This window comes from Mycteria americana, chromosome 3, assembly GCF_035582795.1.
Source record: "Mycteria americana isolate JAX WOST 10 ecotype Jacksonville Zoo and Gardens chromosome 3, USCA_MyAme_1.0, whole genome shotgun sequence".
Taxonomy (NCBI): Eukaryota; Metazoa; Chordata; class Aves; order Ciconiiformes; family Ciconiidae; genus Mycteria; species Mycteria americana.
Genome location: NC_134367.1, coordinates 57,767,420 through 57,769,067, shown reverse-complemented (window position 1 = coordinate 57,769,067; position 1,648 = coordinate 57,767,420). Strand labels below are relative to the sequence as shown.

Genomic DNA, 1,648 nt, shown 5'->3' with positions numbered 1-1,648 from the left:
TTTTTTCCCCTGGGTTTTGTTCCCCTCTCGCTCTCTTGTTGTTTTCCTTCTCATTACAATTTTTTTGTTGTTCCAATTATTAAACTGTTTTTATCTCAACCCACAAGTTTTCTTACTTTTGCTCTTCCGATTCTCTCCCCCATCCTGCTGGGGGGGGGGGGGGGGGTGAGTGAGTGGCTGTGTGGTACTTAGTTGTTGACTGGAGCTAAACCACAACAGTCCTTTACTTACCTGACAGGGGAGACACCATGATCAGGCAGGTGATTTTCCCAGGGCGAGGCTTATCCCCTGCACTCCGGGTGTGCTGACACCTGCGATTTCCCCAAATGTGGGAAACTCAACTGCATAATTTGTGGTAGTGGGGGACTGCATTTGCACTCTCCCCTGTTTTTACCATCTACGTCATGCCCAGGTTCTACCCTTTCTAATACATTCCAATTAATCACCACCACTTTTCCTGTCTTTTGACGTATACACACAGGTATCATTCCCTTGGTCTATGGGCCATCCCTCTAAAATGTCCATTGAGTTCATTTAGTCCATAACTTTGGGCTCCATCTGTCATAATAGTCCTTCTGGGCAGGAGAGATGGTGTGTGGTGTTTGATTGTTGCATGCTGAAGCCAGTTCTGGTTCCATTACCGCTGCACTTTGCTTGGTTTCATCGAAGTTCATTCTTTATTGATCCAGGTGATTCTTACTGAAACACTGTTGATATCGTGTATAGTATCCATAAAAGTGATGGCATACAGTATTATACAGCAATTAACATCATACCCTTCAGTTTATTGGCTATTCTCACCCAAAATCAAATCCCCTTGAGGTACACAGTGGAATTCCCCATCCTTTCGCATTACCCACCAAGTGCACCCAGGTCCTTGAGCAAAAGCAATCCCACGAATGGGTTTTCCTTTGCCCGAGGCAGGAGTAACCCAGACTGTCTTCCCCAGCATGTTTTTGATGTGCACTACAGGGACTTTATCCCCCTCTACAGTATGTAAAAGTTTTGATTGGCAGGGCCAGCTCAATTGGCAGATCTCCTAGTGTTGACTAACCAGGTGGCCTTTGTTAAATGTGTATCCCAGTGTTTGAATGTCCCACCACCCATTGCTCGCAGTGTAGTCTTTAACAGCCCATTGTATCATTTGATTTTCCCAGAGGCTGGTGCATGATAGGGGATGTGATATACCCACTCAATGCCGTGCTCTTTGGCCCAGGTGTCTATGAGGTTGTTTCGAAAATTAGTCCAGTTGTCTGACTCAATTCTTTCTGGGGTGCCGTGTCACCATAGGACTTGCTTTTCAATGCCCAGGATAGTGTTCCAGGCAGTGGCATGGGGTACAGAATATGTTTTGAGCCATCCGGTGGTTGCTTCCACCATTGTAAGCACATAGCACTTGCCTTGGTGGGTTTGTGGGAGTGTGATATAATCAACCTGCCAGGCCTCCCCATATTTATATTTCAGCCATCCTCCTCCATACCACAGAGGCTTTAACCGCTTGGCTTGTTTAATTGCAGTGCATGTTTCACGTTCATGGATAACCTGTGCAATAGTGTCCATGGTCAAGTCCACCCCTCAATCATGAGCCCATCTATATGTTTCATCTCTTCCTTGATGGCCTGAGGTGTCATGGGCCCACTGAGCTATA

General features: G+C 46.2%; 1 non-coding gene across 1 annotated transcript; it reads left to right on the top strand.

The window, feature by feature from the left end:
* Positions 1 to 223: 223 nt before the first annotated feature.
* On the top strand, positions 224 to 385 carry LOC142408524 (U1 spliceosomal RNA). The gene has a single exon (XR_012775322.1). It is a non-coding gene; the product is annotated as a U1 spliceosomal RNA (small nuclear RNA).
* Positions 386 to 1,648: the final 1,263 nt, after the last annotated feature.